Source organism: Callorhinus ursinus, unplaced genomic scaffold (assembly GCF_003265705.2).
Source record: "Callorhinus ursinus isolate GAN/ISIS: 27379988/994484 unplaced genomic scaffold, GSC_fseal_2.0 scaffold15, whole genome shotgun sequence".
Classification (NCBI taxonomy): Eukaryota; Metazoa; Chordata; class Mammalia; order Carnivora; family Otariidae; genus Callorhinus; species Callorhinus ursinus.
The window spans coordinates 34,046,781-34,068,726 of NW_027397077.1; the positions used below are offsets into that span (position 1 = coordinate 34,046,781).

General features: G+C 38.9%; 1 pseudogene; it reads right to left on the minus strand.

Moving 5' to 3' along the window:
- The window catches only part of LOC112833766 (glyceraldehyde-3-phosphate dehydrogenase pseudogene), a 98,799-nt pseudogene that overhangs the window by 16,535 nt on the left and 60,318 nt on the right, over positions 1-21,946 (minus strand).

Sequence of the window (21,946 nt, forward strand, 5' to 3'; positions counted from 1 at the left end):
TTGCAGAAGCAAGGCATTTTGCATTCCCATTTTACAGATGAGGAAAGCTAAGGTACAGGGAAGTCAAGTGGCTAGTCAAGAAGTTATACAACTCATAAGTGGCTGGAACCTACACTCATATCTTCAGGCCCTATTCCAGAGTTCTTTCCACTATGCCAAACATCTAGCAGGCTCAAGCCAAAAAAGTGAACAATAGATTACAAATTTCTTTCCATCCAAAGATGCAAATTCTCACACAGTCATGGTTCCCAGTATATCCAGTTCCTAGATGTTTTGGAGACCAATCTTTACCCAAATCTCTCTTTTCCCTCTTTGGCCTGCCACAGATCTAAATTTCCAACATTAAAGGTCATTCCTCTGGCTAAAAAGCTGGACTTCCATGTTAGCCAATTTTTCTCAGTATTTTTCCTCAGGTATATGCATCAGAAATAAACTGGGAATATGTTAAAAATATAAATTCCTGTGCATCATCCTAGATCCAAGCAATTGGATTCTCCTTGGCGGGGGGGGGGGGGGGGGGTTTAGGAATGAAAATTTTTAACAGGCTCCCTCCATGCACTGTTAATAGTTTTAAAGTTAAGAATCATTGCTCTGTTGAATCACAGATCTGTACCTCTGAAACCAATAATACATTGTATGTTAAAAAAAGAAGAAGAAGAAGAAGAAGATAGCAGGAGGGGAAGAATGAAGGGGGGGAAATTGGAGGGGGAGATGAACCATGAGAGACGATGGACTCTGAAAAACTGAGGGTTCTAGAGGGGAGGGAGGTGGGAGGATGGGTTAGCCTGGTGATGGGTATTAAAGAGGGCATGTTCTGCATGGAGCACTGGGTGTTATATACAAACAATGAATCATGGAACACTACATCAAAAACTAATGATGTAGGGGCACCTGGGTGGCTCAGTTGGTTAAGTGACTGCCTTCGGCTCAGGTCATGATCCTGGAGTCCCGGGATCGAGTCCCGCATCAGGCTCCCCGCTCAGCAGGGAGTCTGTTTCTCCCTCTGACCCTCTTCCTTCTCGTGCTATCTCTCATTCTCTCTCTCTCAAATCTTAAAAAAAAAAAAAAGACTCATTAAGCAGATCTCTAGCATTCAGTTCACATCTGATGTTCTAGACCCCCAGAAAATGGATTTTTTTAACATACTGGTGACACTGAAGCAGACTGGCCACTGCAGCCCTTAGCAAAATGTGCTCATATGCTCTCTCTTTCTCTCTCTCTCTCATTCTCTCTCTTTCAAATAAATAAATAAATCTTTAAAAATATCAAAATAGAAATCATTTAAAAAAAAAACTAATGATGTAATGTATGGTGATTAACATAATAAAAAAAAGAATCATGCTCTCAGCAATGAAAAGCCCAAGATGTTTTGAGTCAAAGACTAGAATTATGAGAGGATTATTTTAAAAAACATAACTGGAAGCAATGTTTAACATGTGCTGGAGTGAACAGGCTGGAGAACTGGTCTGATATTACAGCTGTAGCCCAACCTGAGAAGCAGGATGGGTAGGAAGGATAAATATGGGAATAGAAAGAAAAACTGTAAGGGGTATTACATAAGTCACTGTAATTTCCTCCGTTTTTCTTCTACAAAATGTCTATACTTACTGTACATTATTTCTTTCATTTTACCTAGGCTCCATTACCCATTACTAAGAGGCTAAGTTGATTCTGTAAGCAAATTTCATGGGTGTCCAGGTGCAGCTCCTCTACCTGTGTGTGCTACAGTTCATATAAGGGGATTTAGCTACGGTTCATGCAAGATGGCTTAATTAGTCTCCTGTGACTAAAACTGAGATAAATTCATTTAGATTAGAAGAAAAGGCAGTGAGTTACCAATAGTGGTGTCCAAAGCATTTCAAATTTATTTTTAAAACTATAACTCTCTGGGCTTTTCATGTGTGTTGAAGAAGTTCATTAGAGTATCACTTTCCAAGTCATTCTGTGTGACTCAACATTTTTTCCCAGAATGCATGGCCTAGAAAAGCTCTCATTTTCATTTGTTTTCCTTTGCCCTTTGTCTCACTTCCCTCTTCTCTGTCTTGCCTCCTTTCTCTCTCTTTGTATATATAAAACAGTTAATCTTGATGATTTAAATGTTTATCTTTCTCAGAAAGTCAGAAATCACATCAGCATAGTTCATTCTACCACTGACTTGCTATAGGAGCTTGAGTAATTCAACCCTCCCTCCTGGAGCTGTTTCCTTATCTCATTTTACCGATATGACTACTAGTCGGTATTCAAGCTCCCTCCAATTCAAATATTCTACAATTCTGAGTTGGCTTCTCTGGATCCCTTCCAGCAACATAAAAGTTTAAAATCTCTAGATCCAAATTACTCTTCGGTTCATTTGAGTTCAGAGCATTTAAAATGTCTGTAAGAGAGTACACTAGAGTCTGCGCTACAGCAGTGAAGCTATAATACAGTTGGTTTAGCTACTTAACTGTCTGCCCACACATATTTCTCACTGCAACTTCTTTAATCAGGTCTAGCGAAACTAGGTAAGGGCAGGGAATCTTAATGAAATAAGCAGTCCTCTTAGCATCTGGTCACATTAGAGAAGTGTCACATGCCTTTTATTCACCACAAGGTCTCTCTATGGTTAATTTCCCATCGTCTTCCCCTCCAACCACCATACTCACCAAGAAACATGTGGTGATGCCAAAGACACATACGGCACAGCATTAAGCGTACTAAGATGAACATGTTTCCTGCTTTCCTAGAGCTAGCTAGCATGATGGGGACAGTGAAAGGAGGAAGTGGTTTAAGTTGTCATGAATCTTAACAGTCAAAATGCACCTTCTCATCAAGTTAAAAGTAGCATGTTTGAATGTGGCATGTTGTTTTTTTCCTTTGGCTTTTAAAAAAAAAATGCATGGATACTAACCATACATAAGTAAAAAGCCATAACCTGGTGGCTATACTTCTGAAAGTCCTGTCCCATTTCCCAGTGATTAGACAGTACTCTTATTATATCCTAATTTAAGACCCACCACATTATGGACATACCATCCACTCATCTTGCATTTGACAAATATTTATTAAATGCCTGTTATGTGCCAGGCACTATACAAGGAGCTAGGAATACTCTGGTGAATAGGATAGACATAGTCTGCCTTCATGATGGTTAAATTCATGGTGGAGGGTAGATGAAAAATATTAATCAAACATCTACAGGAATAAAATATATTATGTATTATACAGATATATTTTACATACATACATACACACACACACACATTTAGAAAAAAGTCAGGAAGTATATATAGTCATCTGATAATGGTAGTAACTGCAAGGGGAAGATTATGTAAATTTTTTTCCTTTTCTTCTTTATAATGTCTTAAAGAACCTCTGATTTTTTTTAAGATTTATTTATTTATATTAGAGAGAGAGAGTGCGGGTAGAGGGACAGAAAGCAGGGAGAGGGAAAGAAGCAAACTCCCCACTGAGTGCAGAGCATGATGCGGGGCTTGATCCCATGAACTTGAGATCATGACCTGAGCTGAAATCAAGAGTCAAGACACTTAACTGACTGAGCCTCCCAGGCGCTCCTCCTCTGATTTTTTTTTTTTTGCAAGTATTACATTTTTGAGAAAAAAAGCCAATGTAAATATTTCATGCTTTTGAAGATTTATTGACATAGGGAAATGTCATATATTACTAAAAATAAAAGTTGCAAAACAGCATGTATAATAAGATTTCATTTTGATTATATAATGCGATAATAACAAACTAGAAAGACATATACCAAAATACTAATAGCAATCACCTCTGGTGTGATAAGAGATCATTTTGTTTTTTATGCTTTTAAAAAATTACCCAAACTTTCTACATTGAGCATGTATTAACTTTTTATTTAGTTTACCCTTGGAACCTTAGCTCCTCTGGGGAGCATTCTCTGACCATCAACACCCTTAACTCACATGCTCTCCCTTGGCTGAATGTGTATAAAACTGGCTGAATCTATTGCCATTTTAACACTGTGACATGCTGTTTATAATTATTTTTCTTGTGAGAGAGGTATCAAGTGTTTGATTTCTTTCACTAGTATTTGATCATGGTCAGTAAATACTGGGAGTTTAACCAATTACTCTCAAGTCCTACCAGGACACATTGCCACCAGTGTTTAGGGTTGGGTTTAGAGTTACGCAGGCAGTAGAACTCCCCAGGAGTGCCCATCTTCTATTCCAAGCTTTCCCCCAGAATGCCTGTCATTTTCATCTTCTCACACAGAGGGCACCTCCAAGGGGTAGAAACTCACTTCTAAACTGTGAGCTTTTCTGCCTCAGCCCATCAAGGTTCACTGTAAAAAGAACCAGCCGACAGAACAGAAGGAAAGGGCTCATTATTATAGAACATAATTTATTACCCACAGGATTCCTGAGTCACTGCCACTGGGCAAAGAAATAAGAGATTCAGAGAATCTTGAACCTTGAAGGGAAGCAAGTGTGAAGCTCAAGCTTACCAATGAAGAAACAGGGTACAGAGATAGTAAGTGACATACCCTGGGTCCCACAAAAAATTGGTGGCAGAGTCGCTTCTCCCACTGCAGCAGGCTGAGAGATAAACTAAAAAAATTTTTTAAAAATCTGCACAGAATGAAAGAACAATAATGGAAATGGGAAACTATCACATTTTCCTCTGATTCTGTACTGTTCGAATCTTTTACAAGGAAACGACAATATTTCTAAATTTATTATTAATGCTCAAATCTAATAAAGATATACCTTTTTAAAATAAAAATACCTGACAAATAATGATTTTTACTAATAACATTGGCTCTCTGGACAGATTTCTGGGACTGTTCGTTGCGCTTCTTATCAAATTCATGCAGCACCCTCCAGCAGCAGAGCACTCTGGTTAAGGGCATGCACTTGAAGACCAAACAGGTTCAAGTTTGTATATAAACTTTGCTTCTTACTTTAGCTGTGTGATTCAGGCAAGCTATTTAACCTCTTTGTGCCTCTATTTCCTTAGCAGGAAAATGGAGATAATAATATTACATAGCTCACAGGGTAAGAATTAAAAAAGATGACGCATGAAAGTGCTCAAAACAGTGCCTGGAGCAGAGCAGCTGCTCACTTTGCCTACTTGTTTTTTCATCATCACATTCCTTCAGGCTACAGTTGTTATTATCACCACTCCCAGGCTGGTTTTGTGACACAGGACAGAAGCCCCTTTTCATTCAGCTGCTTTATTCAGATTGCTCTTGTTCCCTAGAATGGCCTCCCCTCTCCTTTCTATCCATCAAAAGTCTACATTTTCTTCCAGACTCAAGATTCATCCCTCCAAACTTATCCTCAAATCACTGTCACAAAAAATTCCCCTCTCCAAATGGTGATTACTTACTGGGAGAGTGGCCATATATTTAAATATAATGAGCAAATACAGTAAGAGAATACGGGGCAGAGGAAAGACCCTGAGCTTCTGGGTAAGAAGGCTCTAAAAATTGCTAATCTGCCAACTACCAGCTATGTGACCTGGAACAAATCACCTTAAATTCTCTGAGCCTTCATTTCTTCAATCTGTTAAATAAGTTTCATAATCCCTCCAGCCATTTCTTCTATCAGAAACAGCCTGATATAGAAAAGCATTAAGGATAAGAGCAAGCAAAAAAGAACAGGAAGAAAAACGGAAGAATCAAGGGTAGGCAAAAAACTAAAATTAAAAAACCTGGCAAGGAGGGTATGAGGGCTGATGAAGATGGACAGAGCTCAGCTCAGCTGAGGGGAACAGTGCAGGGGACTACATGTCCATCCTTAGGAGAAAAAGCAGTTATGATTCCTATGAGCAGAGTCAGAGGGGCCTCATACTTCCAGATTGGTGAAGATAATAGTTTCTATTAGAAAGCAAAGCAGGTGACCTTAGTATCAGTTAGAAAAAGTCCTGGAAAGGGGAGGAAGAGGAAAGAACTTAGCTTTACAAGTATCAATCGACAGCCTAGTTGGGATGCTTAGATACAAACTATGTAACTGGGGTCTGTTTTATATTGAATTCACCTCATAATGTTTGAGGCATATTATGATACTGCACTAATTTTTAGCTCCCTAACACACTTCCCCCTCTTATCTTTATAAAAAACCATGCCGTGTGCACCCTCACCCCACCCTGGGCTCACAGAGAGAGACAGATGACCCAGATCTGGCCAATCAGAATAGCTCATTTCTAAAAATGCTATTTAAAATGTTTCAACCAGGACAGCAAGGGCACCAACAGTCAGGATAGCCTCCTGCCATGGATAACCATTATGACCATAACAGTACACACTGGCTGAATGTCGGCCCTGCCCACTTCCCTGGGCACATGATGAATCCAAGAATGGATCCATGACAAAGTAGGGCCAACTGGATCCTTTTCTGACAATGACAAATGGACCTTGGAAAAAGATGCAAAGCTCTTTACATTGTTATAGCTAAGACATAAAGCCTGAGATAAGACAACAAAATGAAAACAGTAAGAGACAGGCATAAATGAGAGATGAGCAGAAAGAAACCCTGGTGAAATTGTGTCCTGATTCTCAAGTCCCTGGGTCCTGCAGTTCTTTCTTTAATTTTGTGGTCTGCACCATCATCCTTTCCAGTTATCTAAGCCAATCAAGTCTATTTTTTCTTAAGTTTGTTCAAATTGGATTTGTCACATACAATCAAGGTTTCTGACTAAAACCCTTCTGCTCACTGTGGCAAACCTCACCTTGCACAAGACGTGACCATGTACCAAACTAATTACAGTACAAAGACAAGGAACCATCAGAAGGAGAAAGGAAGGAAAGGTCCTGAATCTGGATATTTGCTCTCAGGTGAAAAAATCTCCGCCTATAGCACATTTGGCCACTGGTAATAGTTTGATAGTTAACTGTAGGTAAGTGTCTGCTGATAATTGTGCCCAAGAGGTTCCAGGGTGTACCTCTGTGTAACAGCAACTTGTACCATGCTAACCCCCACCCCACATCTCCAGTTTTCAGTCTGCTTCAAGGTAAAACGCATCTTCTCCTGTGTGCAAATACCACTGGCCCCAGACTGTTTCAAACAAGCAAATTTCACTGTGACAAACTATAACTTTCTTAGCATTCCCCAGAATGGAGGCTCAGGGATTTATATACAGTAAATACCCAAGGGATGTTTCAATAATAAAAGACTGGCCACGTACCACATTACACAGCTCTTCAGTCTCCCAGGTACCTCAGTCTACATGTATAGGCCCAGCTGACATGCATGCAAGCAAACAGCACTAAATAGTCCAAATCCCTGGGGACCAGAGCTCAACTGACCAAAACTGATGGGCCTGTCAAATCCAAATCTAGGTGACCTTGACTGTGAGCAATGAGTAGGGAAAGGTCAGCTGAGGTTAAAAAAGCCTCAGTAAGTTCTAAGAAAAATCCCTAAAGTGCAAATATTCAAAAATGCAGAGCTCAGGAAAAGCCTGTACAGTAAACACCTTCAGTTAATCCCACCTATAAAAGTTCATTATAATGGTCAGATGACCTTGGTTAGAGATCACTAGGTTTACAAGTGTTTGTGCTTATTGTAATGCTATGCATCAAGGGCAGCCAATAACACAGGAACATACAGGAAAGATGACTCATCAGAAAGCAGGAGAATGGGAGCAAACACAGAATAGGAGGTTGGACATTACATCCACTATCTCCCAAGTCATACAGATGTCTTATCAACCTTTACCAATGGTCCCTTGGCTTGGGAAATTTTTGACCCACTCCAAATACACAAAGTCCATTAATTCTCCATTTATAAGCAATAGTGATAAGCATTCAATAAATGTTAGCTACGTGTGAGGCACTGTGCTAAGCACTTTGTAAGCACCAAGTTAACACTTGGAAAAAGCTTGGCATCACATTTAGACACTTAGCAAGGGCTTAATAAATGTTGGTTACTATAATCATCATCATTTTTTTATCATCATCATTTTTAATTTTCACAGTAATTCCATGAGTTTGGTACTTATTTGTTATGGTTATTTTATATGGAAGCTTAGAGACATTGAGTGACCTGTACACTTATTCTATTAACAGAGAAGCCAGGATTCTAAACCAGAAAACCTGGCTCAAGAGCTCTTAAACTTTCTACTCTACTCCCATCCTTCAGCTCAAAAAGGAGTTTTCACAATCCAGGCAGCAGCCCCTGCCAATAATGTTTATATGACACAGCTGTGTAAGCATGATCTACTCCTATCCCCCATTCCAGTGGTTCCAAACATTTCTATGCATCAAAATCACCCAGAGAGCTTGTTAAAACACAGGTTTTTGAGTCCCATTCCCAGAGTTCCTAACTCAGGCCCTGTGTGGGGAAGGGCCTGAGAATATGCATTTCTAGCAAGTCCCCTGGTGATGCTGCTGCTGGCCGAGGGACCATACTTCAGCAACCACTGACCTATTCTTGCCCTCAACTCTTGTCTCTAACAATCACTGAAATGACGAAATTCCCCAAGAAATAGTCCAGAGCTTCATTAGATGTAAAAATAAGATCACAACACATCTGTCTCCCTTCTTCTCCCACACTCTGATATCCTTGACTATTCAATTCATTCATTCCACACGTAATTACCAAGCTCCTATATGCCAGCCACAGGCACTAGAATACCACTACGAAAACTGTAGAACTGACTGCCAACCTAGAGAAGTACACAGCAGACATTAACTAAATGAACACACAAAATACACTAAATTTCAAATTGGACAAGTGCTATGAAGAACAACCATAGGGGCACCTGGGTGGCTCAGTTGGTATGCATCTGACTCTTGGTTTTGGCTCAGGTTGTGATCTCATGGGTGGTGAGATGGAGCCCCTGGTAGGGCTCTCTGCTCAATGGAGAGTCTGCTTAAGGATTCCCTCCCTCTGCCCCTCCTCCCACGCTCTCTCTCTCTCTCTCTCTCACTCTCTAAAATAAATAAATAAATCTTAAAAAAAAAAAAAAGACAAAGAAAAACAACTGCATTTTAAAAGAGAAAGCCACAAGGGAGACTACAATAGAGCTTTCTGGCTTTTGTCCATGTAATGCATTCCTCCTTGTGTCTCCCTTCCACGCTCCTCACCCCTCTCCAACCCATGCACGCACATATATGTTCTCCACACTACACTGGGAAAATATCTCAAAAAAAGGCTCCATGCCCTCCCCTAACCCAGGCCTAGCCAAGCCCTGGAAAGAGGAATATAAAGTGGTCTTTAGACATGCCTCCTTCTCCCTCCAATCACATGGTAGGATAAGCCTCTAGACAGAGAAAATGAGTTCAATAGTGAGTCACCAAGCTGAGAGATGGGAAAGACAGAGGAGAGCTAGAACCTATGAGGTATTGTTTTTGAGTCCCCAGATCCAGTCATGCCTGAAGCTAGCTCCATCCCTGGGCTCCCTGTGTCAAAGACCAAGGAACGCCTTTTCTGCTGGATTTTTATCATCTTATGAGACATAACTATTACAAATATAGAAACCTTAATTGTATTTGAGAGCAATTCTTGTTTGAAGAAGTAACATTTGAGTTGAGACCTAAAGAATGAGCAAGAGAAGTAGCCATGGGAAGAGTTGAAGGTTAAGGTTGCAGGCAGAGTTAACAAATACGCAAAGGCCCTGTGATGGGAAAGAGCTTTCTGAAGGAACTAAAAGTGGGAGTGGCATGGGGGGTGGGTGCGGTGGGAGAAGAGGTAGGAGAGGTATGTGAGATCAGATGCTCCAGGCTGTGCAGAGGACCCTGTAACTCATTTTTAAAATATTATCCATGACTACAAATTTATGTTTAATAGCATGATTTACACTAAAATTACTTCAACCAATAGATTTTCCTAGACACCTGCTCTAACTCAAAACATAACTATGCCCACACCAAGCCACTCTACCATGCCTCCCTGAGCCTCTTAATATGCATATTTCCTACTGCACTCAGCTGAGTCCAAATATCCCTCATCCTATACTAGAACAAAGCACACATCCTTTGGTAGCAGATGGCAGGAGACAGAACACTCAGGGTAACACTGCTGTTCCAGTAACTTAGCTCATAGAAAGTGGCCCCCATGGGCCCAATTAGAGCCAATCCCAACTTTAACTAATAGCAGTAGCCATGTTCTCTGATCTGCCCTCACCTTTATGCAGCTCTGCTTCATTGCTTCTCTAGATCAGATGTAAGGGGAATTTCAGGATGGTGGAAAATGTGGTTACAGAGAAATTCAAACACCTGCTCCCTCTAAGTAAAGAACATTCAGTATTCTTTCCTCCAGCTTTCTAAGGTTCAAAATCCTAAAAAAAAAAAATACACTGTAAATTCTTAGAACCCTGACATATCAATTCTTTTATTTTTTTTTTCAGTTCTTTTAAATGGACCACTTTAGTTAATAACAGAAGTACCTGTGGCACCAGCACTAGACACTGCTTACAGCCATTACCAGATGTCAGGCTCTGAGAAGCCTCTACATGCTTTGTCTCATAACTCCATGAGGTGAATGTTATAATTTTTCCCAAGTTACAAAAGAGAAATTGAGGCCCCCCAAAAGGGGAATTATTATGACTAAGGATACCCAGTAAGTAAAGATAGGAAATAAGAATCAAACCTGGATGCAAAGACTATGCTCATAACCACTGTGTTATGTAAACTTCACCATCAAGAGTGCTGACTGGTTTACAAAGCAATCAAGATCAAGACAACAACTAGTTCTAGGAACATAAACTCTAAATAAATAAAACCAGTAAAGGATATACAGAGAAATAAGTAAAACACTAGACAAACACACAGTGCATGGCCAGTTTCTCCCTGGCTGGCCTAAACCTAGGGCTCAGAATAAGGCCTATTCCTTCTGGCATTCTTCTCTAGTTGTCCATGCATATACTGTTTCTACTCACAACACTTCTGACACCAAATGGGTGGGTTTTTACCTCACACCAACCAATTCTCCAACTCTCTAAATATCAGCTGGGTGGCCTACAATTTAACTCTGACACTGTGCAGTGTTGGCATCAGACTTCATAGGTTTAAGAGCTCAATCCCACAAGTCTACCCTCACTTCAGACGCCCAGTTCCAAGTATTTGGTGCCCATAGTACCCACACTTCTGTCTGACCTGGTACAAATTTGAGGGTTCCCACACATCCCATTTTGTGTTTGATAATTTGCTAGAATAGCTCAAAGAACTCAGGAAAAGACCCTACTTACATTTACTGGTTTATTATAAAGGATACAGCCCAGGAACAGCCAGATGAAAACGATGCATAGGGCAAGGTGGGGAGGAGATTCAGATTTTCCATCCCCTTCTGAGTATGCCATCTTCCCAGCTCCTCAATGTGTTCACAGCCCCCAGAAGCTCTCCAAACTCTGTCATTTAGGGCTTTTTATGGAAGTTTCCCTATGTAGACATGATTGATTAAATTATTTGCTATTGGTGATTAATACCAATGAATGCTGGAGGTCAGGGGTTAGACTGAAAGTTCTAATCCTCTAATCATGCCTTAGTCCTTCTAGGGACCAGTATTCATCCTGAAGCTATCTGGGGGTCCTCAGCCACCAGTCATCTCATTAGGATACAAAAGATACTCTGATCACTCTAAGGATTAGAGGGTTTTAGGAGCTATGTGCTAGGAACCTAGGACAAAGGCCAAATATATACTTCTTATTGTATCCACATTTGGGTACCCAAAACTTAACTTACCAAAACATCTGAATTACAGAATTTAATAACCCTATGTCCACAAAAAATTTCTAGCAAGGAAAACAATAAAAAGATCTTGTCATTTCTAGAGGATTCAAGCCAGCTCGCAGGTATTTCCAAATAATGTACTGTGCAAGAGAACAAGAGAAAGCAAAACCTTCTACCTTGGAACCACCTAGAGAGTTGGCCTGTTAATAGCTGACCACCACCCAGTTCTGAGAGGCAAGAATGAATTTATTACAAGAAATCGAGGAGGAGGAGTGTGGTGTAACCAACCATATAATCTTAGCTAAATTAAATAACATTTATGAACTTCAGTTTCCTCACTAATGAAATGAGATAGTTATAAATAGATGATTTTTCAGGCCCCTTTTTGCTTTCAAATGCAATCACCCATTGCCCGGGGAAAATAATACAGAGAACTTGTCTCAAATAACACAACCCTTCAAGTAGAAAGCATGCTGTTTTATTTCAACCTCTCACCCTGTCCCTTGCTGTTACCCAAACTAGGTAACATTTTATCTGCAAGAAAGGAAACGAACTGATGATTTTGAGGATCAGGTCACAGAGGTGTCTGCTATCCTGACAGCCCCACTGATATGCCTTTTACTGCTTACACATGCAAAGAAAAGACATCTTTTTTTTTCTTTCCCGTTTTATTGATAGGTTCTGGAAAAGAGAGATCTTTAGCAGTCAGAGGCAAGTGTAACAGCCTTCCTTTAAAAAACCACTATACCTTGATAACATATAGATAGCTCTTTATGTGAGAAAATCACAGCATTTATCAGAGGAGTAGGTCAACAGTACATTATATTATCCTGGTAAGGGAGAATCCTGACAATGGGAAGTAAATATGTATGCCACATGGGAATCTGGGATATAAAAACCATGCCACCTTTACACCATGGTCATCAATATTATATTAACTCTCAGAGTGATCTCATTATACAGGAATTTATCCCATGTTTTATTAAGCCTAGGGAAAATATGTGTTTCTTAATCTGTCAAGTGGCAAAGACTACAGGTGAAAATTAAATGGGAATGATCAGAACAAGCAACTACAACTAGTGAGTGTCCAAGGCAAATTACTCCCAGTCCCTCATTGATAAATGTAAAAGGAGTTCATTTTAGGCCACTAGAGTTGGACACAGGCATCAGAGGGCTTGATCATAAGCAACACAACTGAGGTTGACTAACAAACAAAAGCAAATATATTGGATGGAATGTCATAGAACCAACAGAGCCTGGAGAGACAGGTTTAGCACCATGCAGCAACCAAGCAAACCCCAGAAAGCCAAGAAGCAAGAAGCACAGCAAGCTAACTGTTGCAGGGGGAGGAGGAAGTTACTGCAGCTGCTCCCCAAGATAAATAATTTCCAACTGTATTTTGTGTCCTTAAATCACTCGTTCAGGAGAGAGAAAAAATCTGATTGCCAGGGAGAGGTCACATGTCAGCCCCCTGGAAGCACAGAGCAGAAGGCTCTGTCTTCTTCAGATTCCATGGAAGGAGACAGGCACCTGGAAATTTACTGTCCCAGCAACATTAAAGGAAATGATGGAGGTCAGTTCTCCCAAAGGAAATCAGAGTACTATACAAGAGGAAGAATTTATGCTTGCTTGCAGCCAAAAGAAAAAAAGGAAAAAGAAAGCTATAAACAACAACCTGTACGTGTATTTGTTTGTTGATCATTCAATAAAACTTTCAAGGTCATATGAAATTATAAAGACAATCCCAGGGCACATAAGATCTCACCAGCCAAAAAGGTACAATCTCTAATACACTCTCACTACCTTAGATATCCCAAACTGTTGTGCATTAAGAAAGAAAGGGATTCCAGTGTGGTTGCTACACCTGTATTCAAAACAAGAATATTCAAGCTTTTGATGGCTGGGCCAATCCCCACAAGGTCAGTAGATTATTTTCCTTCCTTTCCTCCTTTATCTAAAAAAAGGTAAAAAATTCAGGAGATTGCACAGGTCTCACCAGGAGTCCCTAACTCTCAAATTTAGTAATTTCATATGTGCAGCTGCAGTTAACAAAAGCCTACGGATTTACATAAGGCAAATATCTGTACCCTCTGCTAAGCTAGGCTTTCAATAGTGAATCCCAAACAAATGATCTGGACTTAACGAAGACTCATCCTCAGATCCAGGTACAAATGGGGTGTTTGGCAGCAGCATACCCTTTGTAGATCAATGAGTAAACACTACACTTTCTGTGGGAGCTTGGTCAGTGTTTATATTGAGATCTGCAGATGGTATCATGAGGGATGTCATTATGGCCGATCATGTCAATGTGAGTTGATACACTTCAAAAACTATCTACATCAAATCTTCCTACTCTGCTGAACAATGAGGTATAGGATATGGCAATAAAACTCCTTGTAGGGGGTTTTTACCTACAGTGGGTCATTTTTTAATTTAATTATCACAAGCTGTTTTTCCTATTCCATGAGGAAGTAGTCAATCTAGATCATTCCAGTCAGTGATTACTAAACTACAAAAAGTACCACTTTAATTTGGTAGTAGTTTCTTTATATCCACAAAAGGCTACCCCGCTCTACTAACAGAACACACTACCAATTTGGATTGTTTAAAATAAAGTAGGCAATTCAATAAGGTCTTAAACTATCACACTGCAGTTTCAAAATGACCGAGTCATAAAAAATTGTTTGGGTACAGATAAGCAGAGATGAAATGCTGTTATAGAAGTTTCTCAAGGTAGTCCCTGAACCTGGGTGAGTTAGGTGAAAATATGAATTATAAACTGAAGTCAATATAAAATGAGCCCCCAGAAAGAAGGATAAATGGGAAAAGCAGGGCATTGCTGCTCCCTTCCCCAAAATAAAAGCATCAGTGTTTTGGGCACCTGGGTGGCTCAGTCATTGGGTGTCCGCCTTCAGCTCAGGTCATGATCCCAGGGTCCTGGGATCAAGCCCCGCATCAGGCTCCTTCCTCAGGCGGAGGCCTGCTTCTACCTCTCCCACTCTCACTGCTTGTGTTCCCTCTTTTGCTATCTCTGTCTCTGTCAAATAAATAAATAAAATCTTTTTTTAAAAAAAAGCATCAGTGTTTACACTGATATACCAATAAATATTTCAGTATGCCCACAGGTGCCCCAACAATTACCAGATTCTCCCAGGGACTAACCAGATCACCCCTGCCTAATTAGTTATTAAGTCCTTATTATTCATCAGTCTCCCATATGTACTGGACCGATTACATCCTAACCTTAAAAAATTACGGTCATTTTTCTAAGGTGTCTAAACTGGGAACTTGGATAACTTTCTACAAGAAACACAATGCTGTTTTATGGGTGTTCAATATATACATAGTACCTGAGAATAAAGATATCTGGCATCTGGTCCTGACTGTTTCTAGAACAAGTCACGTAGCCTCCATGACTCTGTGTATTCCTACTTTTAAAAATCAACAAATTAGGGACAGGTAGTTCAAGACAGCAGCATAGGAGGATCCTGGACTCAGCTGCTCTCATGAACACAACAAATCTATAGCTACATATGAAACAATTCCTTCTGTAAAAAACAAAACAAAACAAAAAAACCTGGAAACTAGCTAAACAGATCCTCTACCACAAAGCCACATTAAGACAGGAAGGAGAAGCAGAGATACAGTTTACCAAAAACCCCACCCCTGGCACAACAACCCACAGCAGGAATAATCAGGAGGGATCACAGAAATATAAAGTTTCTCTCTGAAGAGTGAGGGGTCTCTGGCTCACATCAGGGTCCCCAACCATTGTAACCTGTACTGAAGAGATGAGCACCCAAATTTTCCAATTTTGGCTTGGAAAATCAACAGGCTTAAATCTAGGAGAAATATACACTCGTGGAGAAAGGATATTCCACCCTTACAGGGCTCAAGTGCAAACTTGTTCACTCCAGGACCCAGCACAAAAGCAGCTGGCTGAAAAGCATTTACACCATATGTGAAGGGGATTCATTTATTAACGTTAAGGTGTCTGCCAAAGAGGCAGAAACCTGTTGGGATCTTCTCTGAGGACAGAGGAGCAGACAAGTACTATTTTTGGCATTCTACCTCTATCTTGCTAGCACCGGCAAGGTGGGCACCATCTTCACACTCTCCCTCTACCTTTCCGGCACTGACATAGGCAGGTATCATTTTCACTCTAGCCTGCTAGCACTGGCAAGTGAGTGCCCTGTACTGTACTGTACAGTGAGTACTCTGTACTGTTCCTACAACTGCTGCCAGACCCAGCACATAAGTGCAACCTACACAGGGGATACCTATTGAGTGCTTGGCTCTAGTGGCCAGGGAGAATTGTATTTCTGGACCCCATGGGTCTGAAACAATGAGAGAGACAGTTCAAGAAACAACCAAGAGCTAGGGCAAAGCTAAAAGATAAGGTTCATTCCCTATACAAGACCCTTCCTTCAAGACTGTAAGAGATAGCTGTTTAACCTAATACATAGAAACAAACAGAGAGTCAAGCAAAATGAGGAAACAGAGGAACATGTCCCAAATGAAAAGACAAAAGGATAAACCACCAGAAAAAAATACCTTAATGAAACAGAGACAAGTGATAAAGAGTTCAAAGTAATGTTCATAAAAATGTCAATGAAATAAGAAGAATAATGCAAGAACACAGTAAGAACATCAACAAAGAGATAGAAAATATAGGAAAGTACCAAACAGAAGCCACAGAGCTGAAGAATACAATAAATGAACTGAAAAACTAGGACAACAAGTGGAATAACCTTCATGTTATAGGGATCCCAAAAGGAAAAGACACAAAGGAGCAGAAAATGTATTTAAGAAATAATGGCTGAAAGTTTCCCTAACCTGGGGAAGGAATCAACCTCAAGATCCGGGAAGCCCATGGGGCACCTGGGTGGCTCAGTTGTTAAGCGTCTACCTTCGGCTCAGGTCATGATCCCAGGGCCCTGGGATCGAGCCCCGCATCAGGCTCCCTGCTCAGAGGGAAGCCTGCTTCTCCCTCTCCCACTCCCCCTGCTTGTGTTCCCTCTCTCACTGTGTCTCTCTCTGTCAAACAAATAAGTAAAATCATAAAAAAAAAAAAAAATCCGGGAAGCCCAGATAATTCTAAACAACATGCACACAAAGAGACCCATACCAAGACACATTATAATTAAAATGTCAAAAGTAAAAGATAAACATAGAATCTTAAAAGCAGCAAGAGAAAACAACTTGTTACATACAAAGAAACCTCCATAAGGCTATGAGCAGATTTTTCAGCAGAAACTTTGCAGGCCAGAAGAGAGTGGCATGATATATTCAAAGTGCTGAAAGGAAAAATTTCCAAACAGGACTACTCTACCTACGGGCACTTGGGTGGCTTAGTTGGTTAAACTTCCGACTCTTGGTTTCAGCTCAGGTTATGATCTCACAGTTGTGGGACTCTGCCCTAAGTCAGGCTCTGTGCTCAGTGCAGAGTCTACTTCAGATTCTTTCTCTGAAATGGCATTAAGTACATACATTTCAATAATTACTTTAAATGTAAGTGGGCTAAATTCTCCCATCAAAAGACACAGATTGGCTGAATGAGGAAAAAGAAGATCTTCACAATCATCATCTACCTGCTGCCTAATAAGAAACTATAAATGTAAAAATACACACAGACTAAAAGTTAAAGAGGTGTGAAAAAATGGTTTCATGTAAGTGGAAACCAAAAGATAGCTGGGGTAGCTATACTTACATCAGACAAAATTGACTTTAAAACAAAAACTATAATAAAAGACAAAACTGGGCATAACATAATAATAAATGGGTCAACCCAACAAAAAGATATAACATTTGTAAATACTTACGCACCCAAAAAAACTAAAGGGAGAAATTGGCAGCAATACAATAGTAGTCAGGGACTTTAATACCTCACTACATCAATGGATAGAACATCCAGACAGAAAATCAATAAGAAAACACTGGCCTTGAAAATAAAATTAGACCAAATGAACTTAATAGATATATAGAGAACATTTCATGCAAAAGCAGCAGAATAGCCATTCTCTAGTACCCATGGAACACTCTCCAGGGTAGATCATATGTTACACCACAAAACAAATCTTAATAAATTCAAGAAGACTGAAATCATATCAAGTATTCTTTTTGACTACAATAGTATGAAACTAGAAATCAATTTTAAAAAACTGGAAAAATTACAAATTTGTAGAAGTGAAACAACATGCTACAGAATGACAATGAAGAAAACAAAGGAGAAATAAAAAATACCTTAAGATAAATGAAAATGGAAATACAACACATCAAAATCTATGGGATGCAGTGGCAGTTCTATATGGAAATATTTTAGTGATATGGACCTACCTCAACTAACAAGAAAAATCTTCAATAAACAAGCCATTTTACACCTAAAGAAACTAGAAAAAGAATAAACAAAGACCAAAATTAGTAGAAGGAAGGATATAATAAGTATAAGAGCACCCACAAATTAATAAAACAGAGACTAAAAAAGATAACAGAAAATATTAGTGAAACTAAGAGCTGGTTCTTTGAAAAGATAAATGAAATGTGACAACCCTTTAGCTAGACCTGAATGTAAGACCTGAAATCATAAAACTCCTAAGAAGAACTCCTTGACATTATTCTTGGTGATATTTTTTTGGATCCGACTCCAAGGGAAATGGCAACAAAGGCAACAATAAATAAATGGGACTACATCAAACTAAAAAGCTACTATACAATGAGGGAAACCATCAACAAAATAAAAAGGCATCCTAGTAAATGGGAGGAGATATTTGCAAATCACATATCCAATAAGGGGTTAATATCTAACTATATAAAGAACTTACACAACTTAATATCAAAAAACCAAATAATCTGATTTTAAAATGGCCAGAAAATCTAAATAGACATTTTCCAAAGAAGACATACAGACAGCCAACCGACATATGAAAAGATGCTCAACATAACTAATCAGCAGGAAAATGAAAAATCATAATCAAAATCACAATAAGATATCTCACAACTGTCAGAATAACTATTATTAAAAAGACAGGAAATAACAAGTGTTGGCAAGGATGTGGAGAAAAGAGAACCCTCGTGCACTATTGGTGGGAATGTAAATTGGTACAGCCACTGTGGAAAACAGTATGAGCTTCCTCAAAAAATTAAAAATACTGTCTTATGATTCAGCAATTATACTTCTGGGTATTTAACCCAAGAAAATGAAAATTTTATTTAAAAAGATACATGCATCCCTATGTTCACTGCAGCATTACTTACAATAGCCAAGATATGGAAACAATATATATATCTCCACATATATACATATATACACACATACCTAGACACACACATACATATACACAAAGGAATACTACTCAATCATTAAAAAAGAATGAAATTTTGCCATTTGTGACAACATGGATAGACTTTGAGGGTATTATGCTAAATTAATCAGGCAGAGATAAACAAAGACTGTATGATTTCACTTACATGTAAAATCTAAAAAACAAAGCAAATGAACAAACAAAACAAAACTCATAGAACCAGATAGGTGGTTGCAAAAGGGGAAGGGAGATGGGGCGATGAGCAAAGGAGACCAAGAAGTACAAAATTCCAGTTATAAATTAAGAAAGTCATGGGAATGTAACATATAGTATAATGGTTACAGTTAATAATATTGCATACTTGAAACTTGCTAAGAAAGAAGATCTTGAAAATTCTCATCACCACAAAAAAACAATTTTTTGTAACTTCTCTGAGGACAAATGATAACTAGACTTGTTCAGATGACCACTTCACAATGTATACAAATATTGAATCATTATTTTGTATACCTGAAACGAATATAATGTTATCTGTTAAATTTATTTCAATTTAAAAAAAGGAAAAGAAAATATTTCAATCCTATTTGCACTACTCATTTTTCTCAACATTTTATGGATCTCTTCACTTCTTCCTGAAAACAGCCCAATTGCTAGAATGGCTCCAGGAGTAAGGTAGGCACTAATAATAGTTATTGAATGAATGCAAAAAAAAATCATGGATCAGACTAAAAATGAATAATTTTTATGATTAAATATTTCTATTTTATGAATTAACATTCATGGAAAGGAGCCAATTTATCAAAGATCAAAGGGAATATGAATTATTCCATGTTTTTCTCACTCCAAGTAGAAGCAATGATTGGAAACTTTACCTTCTGGTATTAAATGTTTTCTTTCATGTTCTTGCTTTTATTTTTTTCCTTTTACAGACTTCTTTTTAACACCAAAATCTATGTAGATGCTGGATAGAATCTTTCCATTTCTCACGTTCACCCACATATTCATTCAATAAACATGCATATAAATGCTTGTGTATATTTATATATGTACAGAACTCAGACTGCTGGGATCAAATATGCAAACAAGAATTGATATACATCATGAAAATATATCCTCAGGGAAGAAGCAAAAACATTTCTCTGGGAGGACTTATGAATGATACGTATCCCAGATGTCAATGATTAAGGAAGGATTCAAGGAGAAAAAGATATGTAAGCCAAGTCAAGACACAAAAGATAAGAATGAGTTACCAATTAAAGAGGAGTAGGAATAATAGTCTAGGCAAAAGAAATAAACTGTGTTACATTCCAGAAGTACAAGAGAGCATGGCATAATCAAGGAAAAGAAATTCTGGGACACCTCAGGTGGTTAAGTGTCTACCTTCAGGTGGTTAAGTGTCTACCTTCGGCTAAGGTCATGATCTCAGGGTCCTGGGATTGAGCCCTGCGTCAGACTCCTTGCTCGGCAGGGAGTCTGCTTCTCCCTCTCCCTTTGCCTCTCCCCACCGCTCAGCCTCTTTCTCTCTCAAATAAATAAAATTTTAAAAAGAAATTCTTCTAGCAAGAAGAGGCTAATGAGATCTGTAGTCACATGTCTTCAAGGTCATGATTGTGTGTATGTGTATGTGTGTATATGGATAGATAGATGGGCAGATGGATGGTATGTAGATATAGATGATAAATATTAGATATCTTCATATTGTGATCATTAATTTTACAAGTCAGCTTGACTGGGCTAAGGAATGTCCAGTTGGCTGATGAAAATATTATTTCTGGGTGTGTCTCTGAGGGTGTTAATGAAAGAAATCAGCATTTGAATCATTAGACTGAGTAAGGCACATGGCCCTTACCAGTGCATGGGCATAATTCAAATTGTTGAGGTCCTGAATAGAACAAAAACATGCCAACAGGAAAAATTCATTCTTTCTCCTTGAGCTGAGACATTGATCTTCTGCACTGATTCATCAGCGCTCCTGGTTCTTGGGCTTTTGGATTCAGAGACTTAGACTATCAGTCCTCTGATTCTCATGCCATTACACATAGCCTGAATTATAACATTTCCTGGTTCTCCAGCTTACAGACAGCAGTTACTGGGACTTCTGGGCCTCCAAAACCACATCAGCCAATTCCTATAATAAATCTCTTCCTATGTATCTCGCTGCCTCATTCTCATTGGTTCTGCTTCTTTGGAGAACCATGACTAATACACACATTTTTATATTAGAGATTTAAGCAGGAGAGTAACACTGATGGAATTTGTATTTTAGAAAGATCATTCTGGTTGAGCACAATGAATAAATTTAAAGAGAGTAACACTGGAGGCAGAAAAATCAGACAGAAAGCTGCTACAGTAATCCACTTGAAAAACACAGTAACCTGGATGAGGACAATAATGGTAAAGACAGAAAAAAGTAAATGGAACAGTAAAAAAAAAAAAAAAAAAAAAAAAAAAAAAAACCGTAGCAGGGAGAATCAACAGGACTTGACCAGCCAGATGTAGGAAGATAAAGGAGATAGAGGAGTCAAGGATGACACCCAATTTTTTTGCCTGAGCAATTGTTTGAAAGTGTTACCATTCATTGAAATGTGGAATATTAAGAAGTTCTGGAGAGAAAGGACAAGTGCACGTGTGAATTTCGTTAAGTCTGAGGCACCTGTTCAAGGAAAGTAATAATAGACTACACTAGAGATGCAGATTTGGGAGTCATCAGCATACTGCAGGTAAGATCAGTGAGGGAAAATGTACTAAGAAAGAAGAAAATAGGGCCCCAGAAAAAGCTCTCAGGGATAATCAATCAGTAAATGGCTAAATTAACTATTATACAACTCTGTAGAAAATATGCAAGTCCTAAAACTATAATTAGAAAAAATGCTTAATAATATTCTGTTGGATACCTCATGTCCTCAGGTTTCTTATGAAAGTGAAAGGTTGGAACAAGAAGCAAGGAGGCTATCTGCTGATTTTTTTTTTCCAGTTTACTATAGCATTTTATTTTCCTCACACAATGACACATTGC